Here is an 11,931-nt window from a genome sequence, read left to right on the forward strand (position 1 = left end):
GAATATTTTACTTTTATGTCAGACCTAAATAGCAATGTTATAATTATTAAACACTTTTTCAATCCCAACATTTTATTGTATGCCTGTTCAACAATATTGGTTATGACATACCACATCATTATTAGCATTAGTGCTCGTATACCTTCAGCAAGACAAATAACGTAATATAATAAGATTTATTAAACCGAAACTAAGCGAAACAACTTCATCTCCCCGACACACTCATAACCCTCAAATAAATAAGGCAAGCAGCAATAAAATGTGAAAAACGATTACAGATCAATGAAGCGTGGCTTCCCTCTCGGGGCGCAAATAAAGCCTGAGTACACACTTCAAATATGCTTTTCTTAATCGTTTTCATAAAACAAAGATCAGGCAACAATCTCCCCTGTGAGCAAAAATATAAAAACTGCGCCCTCCGCTCACGTCACGATAATATCAGCGCAGACTTTTACCACAAATTGTTTCCTATTGGAAATAAGAATCGATGTTGTTTAAGCTTCAAATATTATAATAGGTAATTGAATATATAAATTACATTAAGGGAACCATTCTGCACACTCTGTGACTTTTTTAAGAAACTCTTGTCATATTTTTTTTTAAAGTTTATTTGCAGCGAGTGTAGAAGATAAAATTGAATGTCAAAAGTTATTACCAACATGAAATTATATTACGAAATATATATTAAACTACGAGCTCTAATCTATATATACGTATTTAAATTATTATAAAATAAAAATATGAAATTACTTTACTAATACTAAATGTAATGAAGTCTTTAAAATTCAGTATTTAAAATCGAATTAATAATTAAAATTGAGTAATCGATGTAAAACAAACAATTTCGATAACACTGAAAGAAAACAATTATTAAAAAAGAAATACATTAAAAGCTACTAATGTCATGATTGTTATAGCATAATTTAGAACAAAAAAATAATAATCGCAGCGTCGCCTAAGGTATCGTCTCAATTGTATTGGATCAGAATTTCCCGTTGGATGTGTCACTGTAATTTGCCGGGGGATGACGGATCCGCCCCAAGCCCGCGATTATAATACCGTAAGCCATTTTAATCTTAACTTAGTTAAAAATCTTGCGTCCGACATTAGCATTAATCACTTTTGACAGGCCCGTTATGGATATACTATAATTAATGTGTTTAGATTACATTTTCTTGCTTTAATCTAAAAACTACATTTAAAGGGAATTATAAGTCTATTAAATTAAAATTTACAAGTAACTATCTTAGTTTGACGATGACATACAGTCATACTCATGGGAATTTTCATGAATCTAATGCAACCTCATTCGTCAAAATTAGTGAAGATATTAAGGCTCTATACGGCTTTAAGGTTTAAATATATGGCAACATAACATTCGCTCTTAACAATAGCATACTTCGTAATAGAGCTTGGATCTTGATGATAATTTTCTACTCCTCAAAAACGTTTTTTAGAGAAGCAGTCATAAAGGCACTACATCTTACTTAAAATAAGTAGCGTATTGTCGCTATAAGGCATGGTTAATATTTCTAATGCCTATGGACTTTTGCGAACACTTACCAGCAGACACAGATGACCTGTTTGCAAAACCCCATATCTAATTTAAATTAAAAAAAAAAAACGTTACCATCATGACGAGGATGAATTGTCAATTCTATATTTCTCATAATTGAAGTAAAGTTCTAGCTTTACCGACATTTGTACAAAATATACTAAGATAAAATACATATAGATAAATCAGCAGAAATCAAGACCAGTATAGTGTTATTCTATAAAAACTCACTTCGTACCTCACTCGTGAAATGTTCAAATCTTACTTGCGATGATACATTATTTTGAAACGTGTATTTTTTAAATGTTATAATTATATTATATATAGTCAATATCGCATATAACTTTCGGACATTCGAAATCATTTCAAATCCATGGAAACTCATTCCAAGTTTGGTCTCGCACAATAGTTCCACAACTCAATCATTAGTATATTTCACGTTAGCTTTAAGTCTCTTTAATATATAATATATTGAAGAAACATAAAGCGTATTTGAAAGATTAAGCACTGTTGACGATCATTACAAAACTTTAAGAATATAATCTTTTCAACCTTTCCTTCAAGGGAATCACGTACCAGTTAAGATTAGCTTTAAGTCCAAAAGCATTTCATTTGAATCAAACAAATTGAATTATAACATTATTTTCTCAGAAACAAAGGAAAATGCCCTCATCAAGCACGAAATCTAAAGCTTAATTGAACGCCGACATTGAAAGATTTCAATTCAATTACTAAACCATATTTAACGAAATCCAATCCCCTATCCCTTGAGAAATAATATTATTTATTCACAAAAAATAATACAAAACACGGTTTCGAGACGGAACGTTCTGTTGGTTTAACCGAGATCATTCGATGTAAAAGTTGAGGATGAAGGCAGGAAGAAAACTTGGTTAACAGAAACCCTCTAAAAATGATTGATGCCATAGAGTGGCGGGGGACGATCGCTCAGCACTGACGCCGCTCAAGTCGAACATTTTAAAACGAATAAACGTCGAACCGCTGGAAATTTGAAAATGAAGATCATTAGCGCTGTATCGACGTAGCAAGACCCCTCGTTTTATTACTACCCGATGGAATTCCTTATTTCCGCCTCGTAGTTTTATTGGCCGCTTATCAATCATATCGGCTAAATGTTCGAAATGGCAGACGCTACGCTACGCAACAATAGTATTTGATTCGCAATCGCATATAGCCAATTTCCTTACGTATTGGAAACATTGAACAATTGTTTGAAGACATGTTATTACGTGGAGCATTTAGCCCGGGAGCTAACAAGCTCTGACGTCGTTTGTTTCTGCGGAGTCTTTGTTCAGAATATAACAATTAGGTAGACAAAGCGGCCAGTGCGGACGGTGTTATCGCAGGTGATGCCCGTGAACAATACCAGCCGCGACAATGCATGCTCAATATCTTTATGTTGCCTGCTGTTGAAGGCCGATGCACTCGCTTGTTGAATCAGACTCCTTCTCTCTGTGTTTAAGGTACTACATAGACTAACGAAGATTTAGACCGTCTTTTTATTTATAAAATTTATAAAAAAATAAACAAATACAAATATTTAGTAGGGAATTGAGTTGATATTTTGAATGATGTTTATTAATGAAATGTTAACAGGAAATGTTTTTAAATTACACCATTTAATATATTTTTGTAGCGAAGAAGTCAAAAAGCAATTACATAATCCATTTAAAAAAATATTTTAGACTTAATTATTTGTTAGAATAATTCTTTGTTTTTTACTCTTTGTCATTTCTACATTATAAAATGAGTATAGATCTGTGATCGCGGCGAGACACCACGAAGCCGCCGCTTTGTGCTCACTTCCTTGCCTCCAGCGTCTCTCACGACACTCGGTGTCCTCCCTCACCGCTGAATGCACATTTGATATTCCCTCATATTCAGATATAGACGTAATAACTACTACTTACCGAGTCTTAGAGCATAGGCGTTATTAAGGACTTCCTAACTTGAGTAACTATAACATTATAAAGCAGCGTAAGTCTGTTTAAATATGCATATGTTAATATTATTATCGTATCGAAATAAATCAGTTTTGAGTTTAACTCTTCATTGAAATTACATATTTTTAATGATGCTGTTTAATTATTAACTTTTATGTACTGTAACCACAAGCACAAGCGATATTGGTTCCCAACATTGGTGGCGCATTGGTGTAATAAGACATGATTAATATTTCTTGCAGTACCAATGTGGTGGTGCCAACTTACCTGTCTTACTAAAAAAAATAAAAAAAAATATATTGTTGGTAGTTCTAAAAAAATAAATGTAATTATTATACAAAATAATATACACAAAGAGGCGTTTACTAATATTGTACAGATAAATAGCAATAGTATGCCTAAACGCCAATTAATCAAAATCTTCACTAATAGTCGGTTAACGAGTGACGCGTAACTGAACATTCACGCAATGAACGCTGTCGTGTCATGAGCTCGTGACACCTGCGGATGTCGGGTTAATCGTATAAAGAGCTAATTGTCAGTGCGGATTCCATAAGTAAACACTACGCATAGCGCTATTAGCGTGCCACCGTGTACGCGATTCTAAATTTAAATTCATTTGAGTTAAAATTATAAAAAGTTTTTATATTATTTATATTACTACTTTCAAGAAAAACAAGTGCTCAAGTATTCTTCGTCATAATTATAATATTAAAGGTTTTCAAAAAAAAAAATACAAAAAAGAAACTGACAAATAAATATTTGTGTTATCTCAAAATCAAAATATCGATCTATTACAATATAAAATATTACACTTTATTTAGAATAAATTTATATATTAAATAAGTTCCTAAATTATAATATGGTACTATTAAGATATGGACTATTTATATCATCTTGTTATTAAAATATTTCTATTTCACCACCATTTTATACATTCTAGCACACTTAAAGTTAATAGACATAAGATTCGAATTAATATAGAAATCACAAGGACTTAAAGCTACATCCAAACAAATGATTTATATTCACACGAATAAAACAACATACATTATAGTACCATCTCATATCGTAGCAAACTTCGTAGCTCCATGCTACACTATTACAAATGTACTCCATTAATGTAATCGTCGATCGTGTACTGGATTATTTGACATGGAGTGATTTAATTCCACCTGATATTTACGAGAGATTAACTGTAATAGCAATTTGGCTTATAGATCCACGCTACTATATGAAATTTTCATGTATTTGATTTTAAGCTAAAATATTTTATATTTTAACCGACTTTTCCTTGGGATAAAGAGTTATGATTTTAGTTTTATATTATATATTTGTATTTGCTTCCATGTATCTCCTAATTAAAAATACAATACTAATACCAAAAATACAGGCACACGAGTGGAATAGAGCGATTTATTGTTTCTTGATTTATTTCACATACATTGTTATTCGTTAAGATATTGATAATATAAGCACGTACATATGTATATCCTTTAATTACACTGACTAATTTAAAACTAGAATACAACTCAAAGTATTATTTAAACCTAATTATATCTAGCCATCATCTATTTATTTAAATGTTACAAATATTTTATATAGCAAGGGGATATATTAAGTTGAACGAGTTCAATGAAAACACAAAAGAAATACTGGCACATAGGTCGCATAAAAATCGGAGTAATGTTTTATAACGGACGTGCAGTGAATAAATCCTATCACATACTGTACGTGTCTCCTGAGACGAATTCATATATTTGAAATACTCGCATCAAGAGTTTAAGAAGTTGATTTAATTCAATTTCAGTTTTCAATAAAATATACGTCTAAAGTAGCGCATGCGTGTTATGATGAGGCTGTGGTGTTTCACGTGACGGAAGTGAATCTTTTGCTGAATCGTTTTCAAAAATGATCTCAGTTTTTTATTCGGAGATGGCTTTGCTTGCGCTGCGTGTCCAGTTCGTTCGTTTACAGTGAATACATTCAATAACACGGTGCTTATTATCAATAGACTAAAACTAAATTATCTTTAATCTTAGCACATATATAACAGTACAAAAATTCTTAATGACTTCTATACATCAAATCAAAATTTTCTTTAAAAAGAGAGACAAACTAATATACCTGACGGTAAGTGTTCACGTTCGTCCATTGCACAGCCAATAGTATGGACCACTCCTTGCACCGTAATTGCGTTGGCAATTATAAAATCTAAAATGTTAAGTCTTTAATTACACTGGCTCACTTATCTTTCAAAAGAAAACAAAAAATATCAATGAAGAGTATTATTATTAATCGATTAATAAGTAGTACTTTCTCAGACGTAGCATATATGTGGGTATTGATATAATTTTTATTATAAATCTACTTTTCTATCTAAATAATAAAAATACTAAGAAAGTTTTTGTATCTTTGAATACTGTAGCTATAAGTGCATCGAATATTTTTATTGATAATTTAGCAAATGCTATGTTATAAATATTGACCGCGTAAATAAAAACGATATTTTATTATTTCTAAAGACGGATTCGTAGTAGGAAGGCGGCAAGCTATAAAGTCGCGTCACCACCGTGAGGCAGTTCTTTATTATTCATGGAACGATCTCGTTCAGAGTGTTTTATATGAGCGACGATCGAGTATCAATTTGTACGGAACCGCCCCGTATTAGCATTTCCCTAGGCCTACATTGTTTTACAAGGAAAAAAAAACTCCCTTAGGATAGTTTCACGTTGAATGTTTATGGTGATACGTACGCACTAAAACTATGATGATCCCATATTTAAGTCTTTACGATCTGAATTTAAATTTGATACTGAATATTGTATTAAATCATAAGACATTCTAAAAACATGTCTTACGTAGACATTTGATCTCATGTTACAAATTATATTTTATAATGTGAATCAGAAGAAAATTGAATTTAGAATGAGAATAAAATCAGTGTCAATAAAATTGATTACGTATATACGTAGTAGAAATAATGTTTTTAAATCTACAATATATATTATATTAACGAATACTGATTTTATTATGATATTTGTTTTAATAACTGGGAGATTCAATCATTATATATTTAAGTTATGGATTAGTAAAAATGGAAATTGTTAAAAGAAATAATTAGTAATGCCCAATTGATTTTTAAACATTGGGATGTACTGCAGTTCTCACGAAGGCGCGCCCCTCCACGTTAATTTTCTATGGGGGTGCATTAGTATGAGTGAGTGACGCTCGTACTTATAAGATGTCTTAGTGTGCGTGAAACGACTAAAAGTAAAGACTGCAAAAAAATTAATAAGATTATATTTGTTAAAGTTAAGTTACTAAAGGCGTTGTTATAGAAATAATAAAAAGGCAATATCTTACATCAATACTATGAACGTAGAAAAGTGAGCCTAGCTGATCGTAGGTCACCTTTATACAATGAGTTAGGAAGAAGCGTCGAGAAACTCAGGACTCTTTTCTGAAATTTAAATTAGGAAGGTATCCTGCATGTAAATCAGCAATTGTTAATTTAATGACAAAATAAACTTTTGTATCTACATTATTTTATCAAGAAATACGCCTTATTTATTAACGTTTTTAACTTGAGTTTTAAAAATTAAATTAATCAACAAAGCTAAAACAACAGTGGAAATACTAGACTAAGCTATGCATCAGCATGTATCGAACTCATTGCCTTGACAAGATTCGTTAAAGACGCCAAAAAAAAAGAGTGTGTTACACCAGTTACGTTATAACTTACAAAAATAGGTATAAGAAATATATTAGTGAAAATGAAATCATAAAAGCAAATCGTTTAGAGAACTCAAATCCCGCAAATGGCGCTCAACTCATTTCCCTCAAAGCTAGCTACGTCTCAGCCACAATACGTAAAGTAGTGTACGCTTACGAGTGTTCATTAAAGATACGGTAAAGACGGCGACGGCTAAATTGGCTTCTGACTAACACAACGACGAGTACTTTCGTTGAAAATTTAAAATATCACATATTTTTTTAATTTACATACATAAAACTTTTTTTTGTAAACTCAATTAAATCCCTTTTTATTCAGACATTATTGCGAATTAATCTTGAACAATTGTAAAATTTGACTCGGTCTTGAATTTTATGTTATAAAATATGACTCTATGACATTTTAACGTGACGTAAATTTTCGACCGTATTATTTGGCCGGATTTTAAGTCCATTGTAAACTTTTACGGAATAAGTGAAAATATTCAAATTAAAACAGTAACTAAAACTGCTCCATAAGGGTGTCACTCGCGAAATTCCAATTTTCGCTTAGTAAATGAACATTCATTCTGCTACAATGTAATACGTTTCCATTATACCGACGTCTTATATGACGTGGCAATTTAACTTTCCAAATGTTTATTTCCTTACAATGATTACAAACGAACGAAGAAAGCGTTAAACATAATAAAATAATTTGAATATTTAACAATTTAATTATTCAGATTTAAGAATTGACTAATTTTAATATTCATGGTGTTAATGGACTGATGTAGCTGTTTATACAATTATAATTTCTCTTTTAATATGTTAAATTTCATAGAATTACAATTCTTGACTTATTTTGCTTCATATAATCTAGATAGATAGAATACACTCATACACAAAATAAATGTTATATAAGAAGAAAACTATAAAATAAATAGCGTTTTATTCCTCAGCTGTTTAATTGAATAAATTTTACTACAATGTTTTTACGCACGTGTTACATAGCTGAACCTCTAGTACGAGTTTTATAGCTAACTATAAGTTAGTTTAATTTCGGTTACATTTAATACATATATGTACTATCTGTACTAAAACAATTCACAGGCCTTAGAGTCGTAGCAGTAGAGTAAGGAGTAGAGTCTTGACATAAACATGGCCGATATTTATGTCGAGTTGTAACAATGGACACTAATTCATACTCGTGTATAGTTCAACTAACAAGGGGCTTTTAATTTAAATTTACTATCTTAGCGTCGCGTAATGAACGGGAAGATGATTGCTATAATGGGATTGTAGATTTCGTCGCTAAGTCATAAGTATTCGTATCGCTAAACAAACATATACTTATATATACCAGTTTAATTTGTAAATAACAGCCTGGGAGTAATTCTGACGGTATCCTCGAAACGTACTTTTGATATTTCTTCTCTCGCAAATATATACTTGAAAACCTTCTGTAACAATTGGAATATTAAATACGATTTTATTTATTACTGAATTATTTTCATCTCATGTATAAAATTAATTAGGAAAATATTATTACAATCCTAATATACTATATAATATTAATATTAATAACTAATAATAATTGAGTATTTTAAGATCTGTTTAAGATTTGTTCTTGATTAACTTTATACCTCATCGATTATATTATTTATTTCATAATCAAATTATTTTAATGGAAAAGAGGTTTTATTTGTTTATAAAGTTAATATATTTGTAATTAATATACATACTTTGTAATTAATGTACATTTGTTCACTTTAATTTATAAAAAGACAAGTTGTAAATTTCTTGCGTTTCTTGTTGGTAAGGTTACGTGATAAGAGATGTTTAAAAATCTTGCGCTTGCAAATGCATACATTAATTAAAATATATTTTTATTGATTTATTTTTAAGTATTGATTAAAATGATACATTAATAGTAAGTATAGTAATAACTACTTTATTTTAATAGTCCATGTAAGTAAATAAGGTTTTTTAAGTCATGATGTTATGTGCATTTTGCTAAGTGGTCACCACCACTCAGAGACACATTTAATGAAATCAACCATTCTTTTCATTTTCAAGGCACCGCCAACTTTAGGTACAAAAGAAAAAGTTTCAAATGGATGAAGAATTTTAAATTAATGTATTAATGTCCTTGCCATTGAGAATTTTATTACTTTATAGCAAAATACAACTGATTACTACAGTAAGAAGTGAGATGTAATCAGAGAATCACTCTACAGAGTATAGATATACAAAATATCATTAAAATTAGTGTGTTACAATTAAACCTTTTTTACTTAGAAATATTCTTGATATTTTTCTTAATATTTTAGACTAATAAAAAATTTAAAGTTAAAAAATTGTTTAATCGTTTTGTAATAGTTGAGTCGCGATAGCCTAGCTCTGGTCAGAGGACGTAAATCTTAACCTATGATTCCGAGTTTAAACCCATACAAACATTGCTGAATTTTCATGAGCTTAATTTTTATTTATAATTCATCTCGTGCTCGGCAGTGAAGGAAAACAACGTGAGGAAACCAAGATGGAAAACTGCCACGTGTATCCAACCAACCAGCATTAGAACAGCATTATGGAGTAAGCTTCTAACCTTCACCTTAAAAATGAGAGGTCTTAGTCCAGCAATGAAACATCTACATGCTTTTAAATATTAATACGATTATAAATTAATTTTGTGTGAAATGTTTTTCTTAATAGTTTAACATCTATTTAATTCGATGACTTTTTAATATTGCAATAGATAGTTTAAAAATATTATTCTAACAGTTCAGCGTCATTTTGTTATATATTTATCATTCTTATTCTGCGGTATGGTAATAAAAAGAAAATACGTTCGTCATTTCCCCGGTGGAGTGTTTAAATATACCGATTGTCATACAGTACCAAAAATGAAACATCTCTCACGAAACCGTCTATTTATTCTCAACACGTGCATGTAAATTTATGAGACGGTGGCAATTTTTAATTACTATCGTCTGAGCATCTGTCTGGAGACAATTGTGGCGGGCTGAGTGGCTGGCGAAGCTGGCAGGTGACAACGGAGGCGTCGGGGAGCGGTTAAACGTGGCATTTTACCGCCTTTATGCATATTTGATGGCACCGCCATAATCTCTGCGAGGGGAGACTTTACCTGTATTTGATATGAGTTAGTGTTAACTTGTGATTCAAATATTTTTAAAGATTTGTTATTACATATGCATATAAATACTTAGGTGATAATTTGTAGAGCACATACTGAAAGCATATTAATATCTTACTTTTGAGCTCATCTTATGCGGAGATTTGGACGTTATACCACCACGCTACTCCTCTACGAGTTGGTGGTTAACACGTGCATTCAATAATTGTCATTTGGTTAGCAGTTATAATTTTATTTCAATTAGATATCAATATGATGTAAATAATTATGAAAAAAAAAAAAATATATATATATATATATATCCCGCTGAGTTTCTTTCGCCGGTTCTTCTCAGGTCCGAGGTGCTAAATTCCGAACCGGTGGTAGATTTTTGACAATCAATAAGCAAGTGTAAACACTTCTATATTGAATAAAGATTTTTGACTTTTGACTTGACTTTTCTATAACTACATATATTCCATAACATTGAATATAAGTTAAAATAATATTTTAAATACTAAATTGCGTAATAGTATTGAAATAATATCTTATGTTCATTTATTTTATTATTAGAGATTTTTTTACTTAATTATGTCTTAATTAAGGAATTCTATGTAAACAATAATTTTATACGTGGCATGAACACCGAACGTTAAATTAATTCAGTAACTGAAGCAACCGTTAAATAATCCATCGCTTTGAGCAAGAGCCGACGAATTCGAAAATAATTACAGACATTAGAGGCGTAATAAGCGTGCTGTATCAATTACTGTCCGTAAGCAAACAAGCATTACGTGGTTAATATTAAAATCAAATTTAGGGAACGCCCCCGTTTGTAAAACGGCTAGATATCGTCACAGAAAATCGTTCACGTGTGGATTGAGGTCTTAATGGTACTGTCGACACAATAGTTCAATACAAACATATTAAAATTAAATGTTGTTCTTTTGCCAAAATATAAAAAAATAAAAAGATAAAATACACAAATATTAATAGAAATTCGCGGGTTCGAATATGGGTAACCATTGAGTTTAATTTATTTATATATAGTTTGTTACTTTTTATTATTATATTAAAAACAGACATATAGACGTTAAATAAATTACGAGACCATTTAATAGTTGATTTTTACAGAACGGTTTTAAGAAAACATTTTATCTATAAATAAATATCAACTTGAAAAACAATTTTGAATTAAAATTTCTTTATAAAAAAAATACAAAAGTGTTTCACAATCGAGACTCATTTGACTTCGTTCTACGAAAGCCTGCTAATAATAGCATAAAAAGTTTGTATTTCAACAAAGATTTCGTCATTTGCTATCCGTACCGAAGTTTGACCGCTGCGCAACATCAATTAAAATCGCATTTCCAAGCCTTCACAAAACACGTAATGCTGACATTTCCAAATGAAACCAAACAACGATGTTTCTGTCACAATACTTTCATCTAAGAATAACTTTTGAGTTAATTTCTTATTTTGAAATGATGAAATCAGTTGTCGCACGTTGTTTGAACAATTGCCTGTTCTAAAAATTATAGAAGTGCAATTTGTTGTGAAAT

This window comes from Vanessa tameamea, chromosome 8 (genome assembly GCF_037043105.1).
Source record: "Vanessa tameamea isolate UH-Manoa-2023 chromosome 8, ilVanTame1 primary haplotype, whole genome shotgun sequence".
Lineage (NCBI taxonomy): Eukaryota > Metazoa > Arthropoda > Insecta > Lepidoptera > Nymphalidae > Vanessa > Vanessa tameamea.